General features: G+C 38.0%; 2 long non-coding RNA genes across 3 annotated transcripts; one reads left to right on the top strand and one right to left on the bottom strand.

Annotated features, from left to right (window-relative positions):
- Window positions 1-403: 403 nt before the first annotated feature.
- LOC112168201 lies at window positions 404-3,222 on the bottom strand. 2 transcript variants are annotated; one of them, XR_005800650.1, is made up of 6 exons: window positions 2,999-3,222; window positions 2,646-2,845; window positions 2,104-2,261; window positions 1,766-1,861; window positions 1,556-1,634; window positions 404-735 (listed from the first exon to the last, which is right to left on the bottom strand). It is a non-coding gene; the product is annotated as an uncharacterized LOC112168201 (long non-coding RNA). The 2 variants fall into 2 exon arrangements; XR_002924132.2 differs by having other exon boundaries at window positions 1,556-1,639; window positions 2,999-3,221.
- Window positions 3,223-5,386: 2,164 nt separating this feature from the next.
- On the top strand, window positions 5,387-12,213 carry LOC112167528. The gene is made up of 4 exons (XR_002923821.2): window positions 5,387-5,587; window positions 5,660-5,774; window positions 10,398-10,895; window positions 12,199-12,213. It is a non-coding gene; the product is annotated as an uncharacterized LOC112167528 (long non-coding RNA).
- Window positions 12,214-19,955: the final 7,742 nt, after the last annotated feature.

The raw sequence follows: 19,955 nt of genomic DNA, 5'->3' as shown, positions 1-19,955 counted from the left end.
GGTCAAAATTTGACAAAGCCACAGGTGATCATTGGAGGTGCCAAAGAGAGAACTAAGAAACGCTTAGAATTTTTTTTTTACACCTATACTGCCAACACTACAAAAGCTTAAAAATAAAATAAAAATTGGTGAACGAGCTTTCTTAATAAACATGAATACTATCTTAGAGAGATTTTGTATCTATATCCTACAAAATTTGTTTTCTATATATTTTTTTTTACTTTATCAAGAGAAACCCAAAGGCTTTCTAGACCCAAGATAAACCCCTTCGGCGCATGTGAAATGCTCCAACTGTTCATTGCAGCACAGAGTCTGGCCACTTTGACAGCTTCGGGATTCGAAGCTAGGTTGGGGAGCACACCCAAATAAGCAAGAACCACTAGGCCACTTGCAATGGTTTGTTTTTGAAAAAAATTGTTTTGCTTTAGAAGTTGCAATCAGAGTTACACTACTTGGTCAGCTAACCATATTTTTTTTTTTGGACTAGTTACTGATCCCGCGCTTCGCTGCGGGTAGTATAATTGCACTCATGTTGTATAACTATTCTCTAATGGTTTCAACTCCACATTCTTAGCAGGTTTCAACTCCATATCTTTTGCTGTTTCCCATTTCACCACCTTAGCTGGTTTCAACTCCGCATCTATGGCTGGTTCCTTATTCAGAGCAATTGTTGGTTTTCGCTCCACATCCTTTAAGTTACTGCTTTCACGTCCTCACCAAGGGTCACCTAATTAGCTAAGACAAAGTAAGAAGCAGTAGAAGGGAATAAGAATAGATACCAGTTGAATATGTAGCAAGTAATGACAAGTTTGCAGATAAACAGAGAAAAAAAAAAGAAGTTCTTGAGATAACCATATTAGAAACTTAAACAAAGTTCAGGTTATGAAGAGCTCTCTAACAAAACCTAAACCAAAGGCTAATCATTCAAGGAAAATTCAATGCCCATAATAAGGGAGCTGTATGTTTAAGTTCCATGAGCAGTAACTCAACTAAAAGTTTCAAGTTTATCCAGCAAGAATCAAACCATAGTAGTCATACAGCTAGAACTGACTCTTCCAAATAATATAAGGAATCAACAGTGCATGTCATGTGTATAATGTAAGGAAGGGGAGAATCATCAAGGTGGTTCAAATGCACGTTAAAAAACAACAAAAACAATGTGTTTCCCAAATATGTGATGATCACCAACAATAAAATCTCAGCCATTTATTTATTCAATTATAAGCAACAAAATCTCCTGATTTCAATTATACAAACACTACCTGCATATCCACTGTCAAACTCAAATCTTTCTCCTTTGTTTAATGACTGCCCCGGTCTCACTTTAAAATTTTCCAACGCATTAAATTTAGAATGTAGATGCCCGAGCATGGTAGTAATAGTATATGCAGGGAACACAAATTGGAAAGTTCGGACGAAAGCAACATTTAAACTACAATACGCATGGTAATGAAACAAAAAACATAACTGATTGCCAGGAGCCGTTTCAAACTGGAAAAGCTTAACCAAAATCTGTTATATTAGAGAGAGAGAGAGAGAGAGAGAGTAGCCATACATCCAATGGTCTTATTTACAATTGGTGTGGCCTTGAGTTCCTTACACCTGCATCAAAGTAGATGGCCTCCATGCCATATCTGTGCTGTACATAAAAGATCAAGGCAATAAAGTAGAGACAATAGAAGCCCATAAATCACTGACAATATGAGTTACTGATGCATGGAAACAGAAACACAATTAACCACATATAAACCAAAGTAGAACTTACTCAAAAAAGTATGTGTCTAGGTGAAGCTGAGCTGTTTGCCAAAATTTGGTACCAGACCACTATGCATAGCTTCTTCTAATGCCAACGTATGTAATCCTACATCATGCTCATTCAAGTTTTGCCAATAAAATTTCACAATCATACCATAAATAGAAGCATCTCTCAATGGAGAGAAATGGATACATACTTCATTAGACGTCAAAACCATTAGCAATCTCTTCACATCGAAAAGTAGCAACATAACCTGATTAAATTATAGATAATGCATGTACATATTGCATGCGCATGAGAAGTCAAAACCGTGAACTATATTCCGATAGGAAAGGAAACTAACAAACCTTGTGAGCAGAAAGATCCAGGTCTTTGTTTCTCTTTGATTACTTTCCAAATCTGCTGTGCACTATTTGAAATCTGGAGGCAGGGATAACACCCAGTCTATCACCAGCAAGCCTCCTCGAGAAATAAAATGGAAAAAACAATGCCGCAGTTCAGCAACCTGCAAAGGCCATATTAAGTAAAAACCACTGTATACCTTTAGGATGAAATTCACTCATGAATATAGGAAATGCTTCCCTTGTTGTGATGAGCTTTAATAATATCCATGTATATAAATATACAGGTACACTCCATGAATCGAAACCAACAAAAGAAAGTGTGAATCTGAGACGTAATGAATTGCTTCTAAAAGAAGAAGTGCCCCTAGCCCAATTAGATATCCTTTTGAAATGCTTGCAGAAACAATTCAAGAAATTCAGGGGGCTGTAAATTTAATTGGTGAATTAACCAGTGCAAAAATGGATGGCTCGTTTGAGTCAGTAAGCATCTTTAGAATCAAAGATTAAATTCAAGGTACTGCAAAGCATTGAATTGCAGGGCATACCTCTAGGATTGGCCGGATTGGGTGGAGACTAGAGGAGAGTCGGAAAGAGAAGGACTTTGATTCGATTGGGTTAAGGGGGTTAGGGATTTTGGAGAATCAGAAATTAGGAAATCGGAAACTGGCATAGCTGCATGCATAGGTTTCTACCTCTATCTCTATCGGGGAAACAATAGTTGTACGTGCATGTAGCTCCACGCTTACTGTGAAGAAACCAACAACTTTCAGGCTTTAATCGATTAGAAGAAACACCAAAAACAAAAACAACCAAAATTCGTCTTCTTCTTCCTCAGATTAAACGCAATAACACAGATACTTTCCCTAAAAATGAAGGAAAATGAATTTAAACTTCTGACCTAAATCTTAAGTTGGCGGAAGATGGAAACCTTGCATATAATGAAAATAGTTCAAATGCAAAAACAGAATTGAATTCCAAAACCTAACCCTATCCCAATCAATCTCATCAACCAAATTAGGGAAGAGTTTGAGAGGAAATCTGACATTGAACAGTGAATTCTCTTTTTGGAAGGCAGAAGAGAGGAGAGCGAGAGAGAGGAAAAGATAAAAAGGGTGGCAGCTGTCGGTGGGTTTTTATACCTATAGTCAATGGCAAGGCGTAAATTTTAACAAAGCGGGGGAAAATTCATAATTTCATAACCAGCTGGGCTGAAGCCGGCGCTGTTCCTAAGCTACAGTAGCAAAATCCTCAATTAGAACCCAATGACTGCACGGGACTGATGCCCAAAAGCACAAGCCAAATGTCTTGAAGCAATTTTTGTCGACACTACCGCTCAGTAAAGCGACGGCCATCAATTTGAGCTATTCTTCATCTTTTCTCATATCCCTTCTTTATCGGGAAAAAAAAAATTTGCCCTTATTTTTGTTATAGACCTAATTTAATGAAATAGAAAATTAGATGCAAACCCAATTTCTTAAAGAAGTATGGGGAGAAATTCATACATATTTTCTTATTAGTCTACACCCAATTCACGTAAGTCAACCTTCCTTTAGAGTGTTATTGTATAATTAATACTAGAAATATTGGCTGCAAACGATGTTGTAGGGCTCTAAACTTTGTATGAATGCATTTTTTTTTTCTAATATACAGTCATGGATATCTTTATTCATAATTTGTCAGAATGTTTTTGAAGGTCTTGAGTCTTGACACATTAAAACTTTCATAAATCAGCAATATTGGGACCAGAGAAAATTATTAATTTAGTGAGATTATTATTAAATAATAATAAACATCGAACAATTCCATAGAAGATTAAGTGTTTCAAAATATAATTGTATGGGGAGTGCTAGGCTCACCCTCAGCTGAGTGTGTGTGAGCCACACTCGGACAAGTGGCGATCTCTAATAGTTTCCTGATATCAAAATAGCATAGGGAAAGCAAAACATGTCAGTTTCTTTTTTTTTTATATAGATTATTCCCTTTTTGCCCTCAATTTTCTTTCACTCTCTCTTCCCTCCTCGCATCTGTTTCTTCCCAAACCCACGTCTTTCTCATCCCGCAGTCACGAAATGAACCCATCACGTTCATCCTGGAACCTTAAGATCAATCCCATGATAACAAACACTGTGAATTTCTAAGAAAGGATGCAAAACCTGAAATGGATTTCTCTTAAACTGTTCAAACTCCGCACAGATCATGTAAAATTGTGGAAATTTTAAACTGAATTGAGGTGAAAGGTCCGAGCTTTGATGAGTGGGAATTATGGGTCTAGGTCTCAGTCAGATACCTAAAAACAGTAAAATCCCTTGAAACAAAAGCAATCCCATAATTATGTTTCCACCTGAGACTCACCTCCTCCACCATTTCATAAAACAAATCCAGCATATTCTGCTCACCAATTCTAACATCTAACCACAAAGTTGTAATTTGCTTTTCATAATCGAAAAAAAAAAAACATTAACATCTCACCAATTCTGGGCACCCATTTCTCTTTGAATCAAACCATATAGATCCTCCTCTCTTTTCCCACAAAACCCATGTTATCAAATTTCAAACATACCCACGTATGAAGATCAAAGATCATAGCTTTGCATTGGGTTTCAGTCTAGTTGCCTGAGCTCCATTGCCCATCGGAGGACAACCTATTCGAGTAGGCGTGGCCGCGTGGGTGAGCTTCTCCGAGGACTTGTCGGATCGGTGGGAGCTAATCGCCGAGATGGTGCCGGGACTGAGGCTCAGTTATGAGAGTAGTTCATGATGTTGTGGAAATTGACTAAGGGTAGAAATGGAACCATATAAATTAAAAACAGCTTTCTTAAGTATTGTGTAATTTAACATTTGAAAATTATGAGAACTTGCCACTTGTCCGAGTGTGACTCACACACACTCAGCTGAGTGTGAGCCTAGCACTCCCCTAATTGTATAGAGGATCAAGATAAATTTTTCAGTGCTACGGTCAAACCATGTCATCATTGACACGTGGTAACTAATACACCTCAACCACAGCAACAAACTTTATAGTTTTTGCTGTTAACACAAATTGTTGCCGTTATCATAAAATTGAAAAAATCACATATCACTGTCATGTCAATTTTTTTTTTTTTTGGGTCTGTAGATAACTTTCACCAAGCATAAAGACACTAAGCCTGTGCCACATGGGCAAAAATCGGAGCCTCAAAGGTGAAGCACGAGCTGGCCATCAAGCCCAAACTCACAGATACAGCTTAATACATTCCAGTAAAAGACAAAAAAAAAAAAAACTTTCTAAAACCAACTATAACAAATACATTACATAAGAGGACACTGACGAAAATCTGGAACTAAGCCTCTGTCACACCTTCCACTCCATCGCTGGCCTTGCACGTGGTTTGCACAACCCCTAATTATCTGGGTCGAAGCATTTCTAGCAATTACTCTCAAACCCCCTTCACATGTGCTTTTCAACCAAGAACCATCAGAGTTCAATTTCACAAAATCAGCTTTGGAGGTACCCATCTTTGATTTTGTACTCTAGTTGCAATTTCATTATGCTCAACACTTATCATTGTTCTTCTGGCAGGAATTCAGTGGCAGCTGCATATGCCCTCCCTGGTATGGGCATCATTTCACCTCTATGCTCATACACTGCAGGACATCTTGCTTTCCAGATATGCCAACAGATGAAGGCTATGTGGGTAAGAATCTAGTATAGTTGATCTTTGCTGAACATTCTGCTATATACTAATCCAGAAATCCATCGATCAAAGCTAGTTATGGATTGAACATTTGGTTTGTAATTGATGGGATTTGCAAACCAAACCATTTCTCCCCACTTGCAAAAAAATAACATATGTTCTGTAGTTTCTGGGGCTAGATTGCATATAGGACAGAGAAGGGTTTTAGTTATTTTCCTTTTGAACTAAGTCATCATCGTAGGAATGAAGTTAGAGATTGCTTTCCAAAGGAAGTTTTTGCTTTTTGGGAGTGCCATGGCAGTTTCCAAACTAAGGGATCAATGGTATGAGATAAGTGGGGATTGAGGTTGGGTTTTTAGACTCTTTCATGAATCCAATGATATCCTAATTTAACAGAATATTTCCCCAATTTATCACAAGGTCAGACAAGTTTGTCCTCTGAGTTGGCATCTCTTACTGCTATTCTTTTTTATCTCTTGAACTTCTTCCTCTGTTAAGAGGTAGACAATACTGTTGATTGAGTTCACATCCCAGTCTTGTAGGTCTTCATCTATCAACTTTGCAACGTATGTAGGGGCATCGACCGGTATAGGAAGGTTAGAACGGTGGTCAAAAGGGTTGCTATTCAACCAATTATTTGCCCAGATTCTAACATATCTACCATTCACCACTTGCCATTTTGCTCCCTTGGTAATAATCTCTCTGCCTTCAAGTAGGCTAGACCAAGCCCAAGAGGCTTTTCCGCTTTTCAGCACATTCATAATGTCCCAATTCTGGAAAATAAATTCCTTTCATAACGTGTGCCGCAGAAAGAGGTAGAGTTATCAATGACTCAGCATCACGAAAACCCATTTCTCTAGGTAGTTTAGGATTACACAAACCTTGCCAATTCTTCCAATGTATCTTGCTAGCCTCCTCCGAGCTCCGCCACGAGAAATTAGCAGCAATTGAGGAATTAATCTCATTGCATAAGTTAGCTGGAAATTTGAAGCTTGACATTGGGTATGTTGGGACAGCAAAAGCCACAACTTTGATAAACACTTCCTTTCCAGCCTGATTAAGGTTGTAATTCTTCCAGCCTTGAATTTTCTTTGAAATTATCTCTTTGACATAGCCTAGGGCCTCTTTCTTTGAGCGTCCCTAAATTGTGGGCATTCCTAAGTGCTACCCGGGTTTTCAGTAGCCTTGATGCCTAAAGAATCAGTAAGCTAAGACCTCAAATTTGTAGGTGTGTTGGGACTGAAAAAGATATTAGGCTTGTCAAAATTGATAGCTCGACCTGAAGCCTTGCAGTATTTATTTAGCGTATCACTCATGTTGGTGTAGTTTTGCTGGGTATCATTTAGGAACAAGTGTGAATCATTAGCAAAAAACAAGTATGTAATCATTGGTCCACTCTCAATCTAAATGCCTTGAAGTTCAGAGTTCCTACATTTCACCATTATCATATGAGACAAAGCCTCTTTGATAAGGATGAATAGGTAAGGAGATAGAGGGTCTCCTTGCCTAAGACCCTTGGTAGGTTGAAAGATTTTTCCTGTCTTTCCATTTAAAACCACAGAGAAATTGACAGTGGTGATGCATTCCATGATCAAATCAACCCAGGAAGTGTTGAACCCAAGTTTTAGTATTGCTTCTAAGAAATCCCACTCAATACTGTTGTATGCTCTATTCATATCTAACTTGATGCCCATCTCAAAATGCTTGGTTGATTTTTTGAGCTTTTGATGATGAAAAACTTCGTGAGCGATAAGAACATTGTCTTGAATTTGCTTATCTCCAATAAAAGCATTCTGAAAAGGAGAGACCAGGTCAGGGAGGATAGGCTTAAGTCTTTTCGCAATCACTTTAGATAGAATCTTGTAAGCATAGTTGCAAAGATTGATAAGCCTAAAACTACCAACTTCTTCTAACCAGCGAGTTTTTGGGATTAGCACAATCTGGGTTCTGTTGAAAGCTTTAAGTAGATTCCCATGAGTAAAATAAATCTAAGGTAGCATTTTGAACCGCTTCACTGATATTTTCCCAAAACTTGGTACTTGGTGTAGAAGGGGTCCTGGGAAACGGTCTTCTCCTAGGGATTTTAGAGGCCTTAACTGATGAGCTGCAAGCTTGATTTCCTCAACCGAGACGGGTTTAGTTAGGTCAGAGTTCATTTCTCTATTACTAGGGTGGTGGAAATCCAAGAAATGAACTGTTTCATATGTGTTTCTAAAAGAAAAACCAGTTAGGGCCTGTGCTTCACAATTTGCTCCTTAAGAGCCTTCTTTGTCGAGGATTGCCTAAGTCCTAGACAATTCCTGACTAAATGTATCATGGCGATGATGTGGTTGTTAAAGGCTAGCCGCCACCGCCTGTAGAGTTAACCACCACGTTCATCATCTCTATATCCTCCATATTATTGACAGCAGGTGAAGAATCAACAACTTCCACCTGAACATCCATTAGATTGGTGTTGATGTCTGAGATCCAGCGATAGCTAAATCTTGGGTAGCGCTGGTCCAATGAGCGGACCGCTGCTTACGATATTCTCAGAGCTTCCGCTACCTGTCAAGTGAAATACAGAGGGCGTCAGAGGGAGACCGCGTTGGGCGGTCTTCTCTTCTTCGATACCTAAGTTAGTCAATGTATTTATGTTGACAAAGTAACAGTAGGTAAGTAGTAAATGCGTAATTAATGAGGAGAGAGAGGAGAGAACCTTTTATCGGTGGGGAAGAGGCTGAGCTCTTCCATGTTTTTGATGTGGGATTGATGTGCTTCAGTTCCCAGCTTCTGAAGCTTCTGATGCTAACTTGGAGCGGCGCGTCAGCGGTGATCTGGGGGTGAGCCGGTGCTTAGGTGGTAGTCTGTTTGGCTATGTCTCTGTAGGTCACACAGTTGGTGGTAATTGTTATCGCTGGCTGTACCATGAGTGTGGCTCATTATAGCTAATTATGCTTGCAAATGCTTATGTAAGTACAATTGGCATCACAAAATTGACTAGTAGGGGTCAAAATTTTTCCCACTCTCCTTTGCTTCAAGTAGCCTAGGTCACTCTTGCTTTGTTTCCTTGTACTTCTGCTTCCTTTGCAGCATAGAGGGGAATTTGCGTTGGAACCTCTAACTACAGTTTCATTCTTATCCTCCCCAACTTTACATGCCTTAGAATTGGGCTCATCCTCACTCTCAATTGGGTTTGCAGGCCTTTTGGAGGAATTAGCTGGGTTTTAGAGATTTTGTGCTTCGCGGGTTGGGAGTGTAGTGTTCAGGTTATGGTTAGGACTTTCAGAAGAGGATTGGCTTACTTGAGCCTGGATGGGTGTGGCCACTGTGAGGGTACGAACCCCAAATAGCCTGGCATGTAGTGCCCTTGTGAAAGGCTTCTTTCCAAAAAAACACAGGTCCAAGCATTGATCATGATGAGCTGACTCAGTGTTTAAATTATTTTCATCAGGGGCTTCTAGGGTTTGGGCCTTCAACCGAACAAATGGGCTTCAGGTTGGCTTAGAATAGGTTTGATTCCAACTCTTAGGACCAGTAAATACCAGTTGATTTGGCTCTGAAATTCTGATGCCCCTGGTGAGCCAGTCTCAAATTGGTCGCTAATTCTCAATGACTGGTCTTTTGGATGTGCTTGAATTAGACATGCATGGAGAAGGCATGAGTTCTCTGCCCATGAGCTTTGTTTTATATTGTTCACTGGACATGACAGCTTTGTCTAAGGAGACAGCACGCTCTTGGTTGTTAGCAATAGCAGGAAGCGATCCTTGGATCACTAGTTTTGATATGGACCAAGTAGAGCAATAACCATTTGCCATTCAGAAGACAAACACAAGGTAACTGCAGCAGGTGTGCTCGTTTTGTGTCTGCCACCCTATTCATATTGCTTATATTTTTGTGCCTTTCATTGTTCCTTTAGCTGATCATGAAAGTTCAATTGTAGAGATGAAAACAACATTATGAAAAAAATGTGCAGATGCCTCTTCTTTGAGTTGACCTTGTGAGCAGACAATTTAAAAAGCTTGGGGTTTGTGTATATCAGTAGTGCTTGGCTTATTCATATGTAGAAAGCCTCCCCTTACTTGACAAGACCATTGTTGTTTCTTACACAGAGAACTGGTAAGATGGCTATTGCACTTAGATTAGAATATTACATTCAAGTACATCTATTGTTATTTGGTTGCTCGAATTATGGTTTAGGTGACTAAATTGTTAAGAGCCTATCAAATTGTTGTGGTTGCTTTTGTCTATTTTTTGCTTATCTGTTTTGGCTTATTGTATATCTTGGTTCTGTTGCCACAGAACACAACTTCGTTATGTAGTTAACCCAGTTTTGGAGTAAACATAGATTGGAAAGACAAACTCCTAGACTGTTTTCTTGCACAACATGAACTTAATACGACTTTAAACAGTGGACTGTGGAATTATTGCTGCTACAATAGTCAAGTTTCTGTTTTCAGATTACATGGTCTTTATTTTTTTACCTTTATTTTGTTTTCTCTGAAATAGACTTGTAGAATTGGCATGCATTGGATTCCTCCTCTGATTTTTGTTTATACCATTTTCATTGTGCAGTTTAGATATGTTCATTAGATGATTACATATAATAAAAATGAGAGATATTGAAAATATTTTGTTGTGCAGTGAGGAAGGCAAGGTCAGGATGGTGTTGAGGGTGGAACCTCTTCAGGATGGATCTGGCCATTTCTTTAACTTTACGAATCCTCTTTTTTCTTGAGATCTTTTTTGTGAACATGACAATAGTACCTCATTTTTATTGGACTTATGTAATACAATGAAATATGTAATACAATGAAATATGTAATACACCAGTATAATTAAGGTGTTCAAAAGTTTGATGTTACTTCATCAATCTGTTTTATCAACCATACATTCTATTTTTGATATGAACTTATGATTATTTGGCGTTTATTCGAGGTGTTCAAAACAAGCTTCTTGCTGAACTATATACATTCATTGGTTTTTTTAATGTCATTATTTTTCATTTCCGTGTAGCCCTTGGGTAGTGCTTGAGAAACTCTTGGATGACTCGAGTATTTGCCATGGACTTGAGAGGACATGGAAGGTCAATGACAGAAAATGAGGCTGAAGGCCTATTTTAATTGTGCTTGTTGGCCTCAGGTTCATCCCCTCCTGCAATTGTGCTTGTTACCCACATGTTCTTCTCTTTTTATATTTTATTTGTTGTTGAAGTTCTCACAGCATATCATGTTTGATCGAGAATTTAGGGAAAAGTAAATGAATTTCCTAAAGGGGTATAACAGAAGCTCAGCGATCAAAGTGTGGGTATATTTAATGTTATACATATAAACATATTTTTTTTCATATGAAGCACTCTAGAGTTTTTGAGTTTGAAAACATGGAAATATGATAGCTAATTGTTTTCCTATTAATCTGGATAGGCTAATTTTGATATTGCTATCTGTTGTTGTAGGGATAGACCAATTCTATATTACTGGTACAATCCCGTTCACCTGGTCAGCTACTGACCATGGATCATTTGCTCACTTACTGTCTGATTTCAATCGGACGGTTGACAGTTATCTGGATTTTGGGGGATGAGATCTGTCAACCGTTCGAATTCAATCAGACGGTAAGCAAATGATCCCTGGTCAGTAGTTGACCAGGTGAACGGGACTGTTACCGGGACTGTTACTAGTAACTCAAAAGTACAGAACTGTGTTTGTCTTGAGCTTTATCTACCAAAAAAAAAGTTAATGAACTTGCAGTCTCTATTATTTTTTTCTCCTTTGTCTTCAGGTCTGATATGGTTCCAGAGTTTAGGTTTAGGGCTAAATACAAATTGCTACCCTGTGGTTTAAGTCCAAAATCAATTCAGTCCCTAAACTTCTAATTTCATCAAAAACACCCCTGCACTTTCAATTTTGATCTAATAGGTCCAATTTGTTAGTTTTCCGACAATTGAGTTATATAACTTGTTAATGTGGCTCATATATGGCCTATGTTTTATGATGTGGTGTCGAGGTAGTCTGCATAGTCAATTTAGGAGTGAGTCCTACTATTAAAAATAAATAATTTTTCAACAAATAATCCAACTATAACTAGAACCCATAATAGAATATTAACGAATTAGACCTATTAGATCAAAATTGAAAATGCAGGGGTGTTTTTGATGAAATTAAAAGTCCAGGGACTGAATTGATTTTAGACCTAAACCACAGGGTACTAACTAGTAATTAGCCCTTAGGTTTATTTTGTGCAACAAGTTCTAGATTCTCTTTCTGACTTGTTCTTGTGGCATTTGTTGTCCCTATTCTTTATTCTATTTCATAAAGGGGTTTTGGCCAAGTTGAACATCAGTCTATATTGATGTAGGAGAAAGCTTATCAAACCTTAGACTGAAAAAATTAGTACTAAATGATCAATTTGTCACTAAAAAGTACTTTTCCTATATGTTTTGCAGACAGATTGGAGAGCACAACTTCAAAGTAGCAATGAGTTACATTTCCAGTGGTCGAGAATACCAGAAAGTTGAGATGGTAAAGAATTTGTGCAAGGAATTTGCCAACCATCAATACAGACTTCACAAGAGGCATGTTTTGGAAGAATATGTGTATTAACTTTTGATGTCCCAAGTATATGGGAATGTACTAGATTACTTTTCTTCTTTTAGCGTTGGCTTGGAGGATTGGGAAATGCTTCTTTGTAACATTTGAGGTTTATAGGATGGATTGGATTACTCAATGATGGTTTGCAATACGTTTTCTTGCCGATTGATCGATGTGCATTAGGTAAAATGGAGCATTGTTATGCACAAAATCCAGGAGATGAAATTGATTGTACAACATTTTTAGATTAATGGCAATCCAACGTTGTCTGAATACAGAAAATTAGGTCATTCACTAAATGCATTCTTTACATATTCCACAATGGTTTAAAAAAAATATATTTCTTCTTATTTTACATTCACACAATGGTCGAAATTGAACTATGTTGTCCAAAATCAATTCACACAACAACCCTACTCTACAATGAAAGTGTGATAAGAAATCAGATGACAGTGGAATTAAAGAAAAAGTTGTCTGACTAGGTTTTCCAACAACAGCTTGGAAACAAGTTCTGTTGTATGAGGGATCACTTGTCATGCTGCACGGCAGATGTCAGGGCATCTTCCGAGAGAAGGCACAACTCTGATAAGAAAAAGATGTCGAGTGTTTGTATATCATACAACGTTGCACCACCGTTGTGCAAATTTTCAACAGACAACGCTTTGATACGCAACAGTGTGCCTCCAAATCACACAACAATTTTTGCCCACCGTCTGATGCATTTTTTGGTGTACTGTAGAAAATAGGTTAGGTGTAGAGCGTCTTTCACCTAGGATACAAGTAAGGAAAAACAATAGGTTAATTCAGGCGTTGGTTTAACTTGAGCATCTTCATACATAGATTAATGTAATTTGGTTGAACATGATTAGTTTGCATGATTGATTGGTGGTGGATGCAAATGCCCGAACTTGTTTTATCATTAATTTTCAAGACCCTGAATCAAGTCTTTTTATTTTCAGAGTCATTTATTATTTAGTCTTTATTAAATTATTTTATTAACCCAAACATCTTCAAAAATTATCAAACTTTGTCGGTAGTTAGTTTATCGTGTCTACAGTCTGTCTGTAAATTTTCGTGACATTTAGAATAGTTTAGAGTCATCTTCCAGTTAGATCTTTATAATTGGACAGTTTAGGTTTTATTTTGTTTTGAGCAGTATTCTAAAAATCGGTCTAGGCGACGCCTAGACGCTGGGCGACCAGCAACAGACTTGATTTCTTCAAAATCAGTGAAATAGGCGATCATCATGTTAGGCGTGAATTCGGCGGGTTTGGGCGGTCCTAGGCGGACTTGGGAGGGTCTGGGCGGTGCTAGGCGCTGACTGTCTCTCTTCTCTAAGCCCTCTATCTGTCTTCGCCTTTCTGGCATCCACTGTTAAGCTTTAGCTGGCCATGTTGGTGACCCAACCCGACCCTCTCCTTGACAGCTCTCTCTATATCTCTCTTTCTCTCCCTCAAGTTTTGAGTAGGTTATTTTGAAGTCTCAAGTTTGCAAAGCTCTATGCTCTGTGAATATGTGATAATGGTGGAAAGAGGAAAACGGGCACGGGGTTAGTGATGAAGAAGATGAACAGCGCTGCTATTTCAATTTTTTTCCTTTAATAAATGACGTTCTTCTTGCGACGTCGTTTTAAAGAGTCTCAGTAAAACATGGTCATAGACCACTCTCATTCTCTCTGTGACTCTCTGTTTTGTCATTTGCTGGGCAAAGGAGAATTGTTATTTTCATTCTGTCATTCACTAGGGCCTAGGCAAAGGATAGTGGGCCAAGGTTGTATGGCTACTTCAACTCAAAGATTAATTGTTCAAACAATAAGGGAGAGACAAGTATATTAAATTAGTGTCAAATTGCAACTGGCATTCATCATGTATTTATTATTTTTGATAACTCCGTAATTTCTTATTTCAAGTCACTTAACCTAAGAAAATTTTACACAAAATAAAAAAAATAAAAACCGCCTAGACCCTGCCTAGGCTCCCGTCTAGTCCACTAGGCGCTAGTGCCCAGGTCACCGCCCGACTAGCGCCTAACGTTTTTTAGAAACTTAGTTTTGAGTCTTTAGATTAGTGATTAGACCACAATCTCTTGCGGGAACGATCCCAACTTACCTATACTATTTTTGACATTCTTGTAGGGTTAAGTTATAGGCATTTTTGTGCATCTATTTAGGTGTATGGAAATAGCCTATCAATTTTTAGCGCCGGTCGCTGGGGATTGTTATTTGTAATTGCTAATCTTTTTTTTAATTTTATTTGTATCTATACTAACTTTCTTTTCTTTTTGTTTTTGTTTTGCAAAGTGGCATCAATCGTACGAGACGTGTTCTATATGCTCTTTGGTTGGTCTTTGAACGGAGACATGTCCAAGTATACAATATCAAGGTTACTTCGATCAAAATAACATGTTTGGAGGATATCAAGCAAACCAAGGGCATTGGAATGATCAGTATGCGCCTCAGTGTACAATCTAGTGTGGGATTATCCTCAATACTTTGAGTGGAATGGCTATCCAAATGCCCAACAAAGATCCTTAAATGCGTTTGAAGCTTCCCTATCTTTATACCATGATCATCAATCGTCAACATCTCAAGATAGCCATCCTGCAGATTTGATTGCTTCTATTGTTAATGATGCTTCTTCTTAGGCGCAGAGTTTGCAATCTTATATGCAGGAACTTGATGCTTATGAGCAAATCATGGAAACTCATGGGCAAGAGAAGCAGATGGTCATGTTCAAAGTATTCATGAAACTTTTTAAAAGATTGGGTGACATCTTGACACACTTTTAGCCTTCTATCAAGAGTCAAAGGAGCAAGAACCAATTCAAGAGCTTTTCACGAATGAGGAGGATGATTGGCCGACAATTAACAAGATTTGGGAGAGCGCATTACCTCAAGAGCACAATTCTACACATATGACAACTCTATGGGAACCCCCTATAGCCACCGCTTTGCTTCAATCTCATAATGCATCACTTGATTCAATCGTAGATGGAGTTGAAGATTTGAATTTGGATGAGACCTACAATCAACAACTTAGTGTCGAGACTTATGAGGGTTACATCATCCGCTACACAACTGAGCTTGAAGCGATGGAGGAGGAAGATCCCTTTGATGATGAGGAATTCTACAATCAAGAAAGTAAGGAGGAGCTTTATGACAATGAGTTCAATGTGCCGAAAGCAATCACAATACCTCATGAAGACCAAGAATGTTTCAATAATGACATGAGTGATTTCTTAGAAGAGGAGACGGTCAAATCACATATCGCGGGGCCTCCATTTCTAGCACATGGTACACCACTTGATTCCCCCTTGCCACATTGGAGCTCTAGACATGTTCCTTCCATCCAAGAAACCATAAACTTTGTCAATCATGTGGAGATGGTAATTATTGAGCGTCTGACATCTGATAAGGATATCCTTCTATCCATACTTGGTGGATCTCATAGGAGATGGAGACAATGGAAGAAGAGGAAAAAAAAAAGAAAAAAAAGAAGAAGAAGAAGAGGATCATCCAATCCCATGTTTCCATTTCTCCCAAGCTACCCAAGTTCTTATTAAGAGACCATGAAACTTCACTTACAAGGGTTAAACATTTGAGGGAACCAAGACCTAAACCTCCTTATTACTCTTACTGAAGAGTTGTTGTGTCAGGTTGAGGATGTTAAACCGAGACTACTTGGGAGGCAACCCAATGATGGAGGAGTTGGAAGCCGCACAGATTGCTCGCCAAATAGATTTGATCTCTCTGTCTCTTCTCTTTTATCTATGTTCTTTGATTATATTTGCTCTATTGTATGTTTTTGTTGTGTTTGATCTTTTTCTTTATGCTCAATTTGTTTATTGTTATGCTTTATAGTCAAACATTGAGGGCAATGTTTTGATTATATTTTCTCTATTGTGTGTTTTTGTTGTGTTTGATCTTTTTCTTTATGCTCGATTTGTCCATTGTTATGCTTTATAGTCAAACATTGAGGGCAATGTTTGGATCAAGTTGGGAGGGGGGGGGGGGGGGGGGGGTTTAACACTGTGTTGTTTTGTTTAGAGTATTTGTTCTAGGAGTTTTGGCTTCAATTTCATGTTCTTGTCGAAATCCACCGACAGTCGTCGAAGTCAGCCAACTAGTCGATGTTTGTGTGTTTCAATCAGGATCAGAAGCTCACCGACAGGTCGTCCAAAAAAAAAAAGTTTTATTTTTATTTTATTTTTTAGGTTTTGTTCTTGTTTTTATTGAGTCTTTAGGAGTCTTCCAACCCTATGATGTGCATGAACTATTTATTTGAATTATATGGTTACAAGATGCTTGCAAGCATGACTTTGGATTCATAATCTTAAGTAATTGCGAATAGACTTTTATAATTATTATGTTTGATCCAAGGTGTAATAGATGGTTAGGGCTTATGTGATAACTGAAAATTTGATGGAAGCATGCTAGAACAAGTTAAACTTGATTTAGTCTCTTGTGAGTTATTGAGCCTTTATATGTGCCATTTCTTTTCTAACTGCTTACTGCTTAGTATAGATCATCTTATTTTCTTGACGAGGATTTTGCATGATCTCATCTTTTATGCGCCTTGGTTGAGACTTGGATTAGACGTGCATATTTATATAAGGAAAAATGCTAGAACTTGCCCCAAAGCCTCTTGAATCTTACGGTCGAATTGCATGATGGATGGGAAGGGATGAAGACATTCGGAAATCACCACCAAAGCCAAATTAACATGTGTCCCTGTATGCACACAAGATGTGCTACCCCCTTAGTTAACCCCTTTGAACCTACATTTAGCCTTTTCTTTCATCACCCACATAATCCTTAAACCTTGAGTCTAGTATAGTTTTTCCTTTACCCATAGTCTAAAGATTTAGTGGAGCTACATTCATGAAATATTTTCATTCAAGGTGATTGTTGTAAAAAATAAGTGTTGGGGAATCAGATTCATGATCCAAAGAAAAAATATTTATTGCCGTGAAAAAAAAGAAAAAGAAAAAAAAGTATTCGGCAATAAAAAAAAATAATACAAAGTTTGGATCTGATTTTCTATGTGAAAAACGAGATTGTTTAGAAGTGAAGGCCCAACATGAAGAATTTGACATTTGTCTTACTTAACGAATGTTTTAGATGTGAGGGGACTTTAACGATTTTTCATCCCTTACTTCATTACTCGCTCCACTAGTATTTAGAATTTTTGTGATATCCTATCATTTCTTTCATTAAACCTCAAACCTTGACCCCTTTACAACCTTTAATAAAGACCTTCTGATCTTTGAAGTTGTGCATATATTCGATTTGTGGAGACTTGTGCAGAAGGGTGAGCATATGGTATCACTGGCCTTCATTCGAGTTTTGGCCCAATCATGGGATCATAAAAAAATAAAAATAAAATAAAAAAATTGGAAAAAGCTTTTCTTTCTTGTTATCATATCTGAGCTATTTGTTTGCCTTATTACATCATTTCTCTCACATTTAACTTGAGTGAATACTTATGCTTAGGCATCAAGTCAGAAAATCATGAGGGAAAAGAAATTGAGATCATCTTTGTGAGAAATTGAGTTGAAATGTTACGTCCCGAACCTAAATTTATCAGTTTACAAGTCATTTGGACAGTAAATGACAATTACTTTCACTTTTAACTCTGTTTTGATACTTTTAGTGGCCCTAAAAGTTGACTTTTTGTTCGGGTCAAAATTTAAGAAAATATTCTTCATTTATGAAAGTTGTAGAGGACGGTAAACCGAGATCGTGCATATGTGGTACGTAAAAATCAGAGTTCGTATGCGAAAGTTATAAGCGAAATACCAAAGTTACTGTTCATGGTAGATAGTATATATTCAAATCTTTTACTGTGGCCTGTAACTCTCTCTCTCTCTCCTCCCTCGCGCTCTCTCTCTCTCTCTCTCTCTCTCTCTCTCTCTCTCTCTCTCTCTCTCTCTCTCTCTCTCTCTCTCTCTCTCTCTCTCTCTCTCTCTCTCTCTCTCTCTCTCCCCTCCCCGAGCTCTCTCTCTTCTTCTCTCCTCTGCAACTACATCGCTCTCTCCACTCCGGCCACCAATCGACGCCCAACCAACGCCGTTCAACTTGTCTCCACCTCCAAGCCACTCCCACGGTGACAACTCACGGCGCCTAGGCCGGAAAGCGAAGACCCAAGGCCGAGAACACCACGGTACCGATTTCGGTCAACGCTTCATTCTTCAGATTCCGGCCACCAAAACTGGCCAAACTTGGCCGATCAGAAGCGGCTTGAGACGTAGATCATCCTCCCCAAAGCTTTTGCCGAGAATCGAAACGTGGAGTAAGAACTGCAGGCTGGAAGCTATGGGTCACTATTCACGAATCGGGTTCAAGGTTCTCCTTAATTGTTGAGGTACTTCTAGTCGTTTTCTGGTTTTGTTGTAGTTGAGAAAGTTGTTCGTATGGTTGAGACGAAGCTGTTGCCAAAATTTGGTGGCCACCTAAGGTGGCGGCCGACGGCGCTTGGGGCCCACGTGTCGCCATTGTGGGTGGCGCGTAGAGGAGCGTTAAGCAGGTTTCTGACTTCGACTTTTTAGCCTATTAAATCCTATAAATGTTGTAAAGCTTATATATGAAGTTTGGTGAAGATTGGGTAAGTTTTGAATTGATTGTAAATTCCTGAAAATTTTGAATTTTGGTTATCGATTTACGAGAATCCGACCGTTGGATTCCTCTCGAATTTACTTTAGAATTTGTAAATCGACAAATAGAAATTATTGATGAAGTTTGGATGGAAATCTAAGTGAATTGAAGGAGTTGAGGTTAAGGGAAACGTTTAGAATTTCGACATATAATTATCATAAAATTAAATTTCTGTCCTGTAATTATTTATTTACGAGCATTATATTATACAGGACGTGAGGAGAAACCACACGGGGAAACTTCGAATAAACTGCAAGCTGAGCCGTATACTGTGAGTGGACTTTTGTTTTAAATGTTGATGCATGCATTTATTTTCTTGAATTAATGCTTTATTTAATTTATCACGTTATATTTTGAGCATATAATTTAATTTTGGAATTTGATATCAATTTATCTCTTAGATTTACTTGAATTGATTATCTTTGGAAACTGATGTTCTATCTCGATAATGATTTGGGAAATGGAATTGTGATTTAAATTATTGTTTTAAATTATTGAGCATATTAATCCGATCTAAATATTTATTTGTTATATCGTTAGAATTTTTGAATTGAAGTTTACTACGCTTGATTTTAAATTTGTGATTTATGTGATTTATCGAAGAATATTTTCTGAGGAGAATTCTGGAAATTTATATTATACTTTATTAGTTGATGTGGAGTTTTCTGGATTAATATCGGAAGTGAGATTTTCGAGGAAATTATTTATATATATTATTTCTCGCCTATTTGTTATGAATTTGAGAATATTTTGGCGTGCGGGGCCACGTCATTGGAATATACTTATTTTTCTCTTAGATATTGGGGAAGCTTTATGGATTTATGGATTTACTGGTTTTTGATTATTTTCTTCACCATACTGGGGTCGTTCTATAGTGTCTCCTCCTCACTTACTTTGTGTTTGTGAGTGGCAGTCAAGGATTCTTCTCCTCACGTGAGTGGTAGTCGAGGTTATTAGTTTT

The sequence above is a fragment of the Rosa chinensis genome, chromosome 5 (genome assembly GCF_002994745.2).
Source record: "Rosa chinensis cultivar Old Blush chromosome 5, RchiOBHm-V2, whole genome shotgun sequence".
In the NCBI taxonomy this organism is placed as follows: Eukaryota; Viridiplantae; Streptophyta; class Magnoliopsida; order Rosales; family Rosaceae; genus Rosa; species Rosa chinensis.
This window is presented reverse-complemented; position numbering and strand designations above follow the sequence as displayed.